A 464-nucleotide genomic window follows, 5' to 3' on the forward strand; every position below is an offset into this window, starting at 1 on the left:
GCAGATGGTAAAACATGGTCCAGTGTTTTTGTTAGAGATTATTATTCAGCTGCACTGAGCCTGTTCATTTCAATTATGCTGAATTTACGATGTTTGACAGTCCAGAATGAGATGTCACGATTCCTCAAGTTCCCTTTTGCATTCTGTTTAAACCGCTGTCTTTTACTTGACCAAATAAGCATAATTTATAATATTTCTCCATGGTTAATAAAGTTATTCCTAGCTCCCAGGGAAATTTAATCGCTTTATAGGTCACTGAATCTTACATGGTGAGATATTGCATATGGAGAACTGTGGACAGACACAATAAGGAAATACAGGCGTTGCGTTCCTAAACATCAGGGTTCAAATAAATAACATGATATGACAAAGCAGAAGAAGATATGAGTGTCCTACTTTTCAGTGGCCCATGAGAACTGTTACAGAAATACAGCAAGCAGCTTGATCTGTGCACAGACAATATT

The sequence above is a fragment of the Garra rufa genome, chromosome 12 (assembly GCF_049309525.1).
Source record: "Garra rufa chromosome 12, GarRuf1.0, whole genome shotgun sequence".
Classification (NCBI taxonomy): domain Eukaryota; kingdom Metazoa; phylum Chordata; class Actinopteri; order Cypriniformes; family Cyprinidae; genus Garra; species Garra rufa.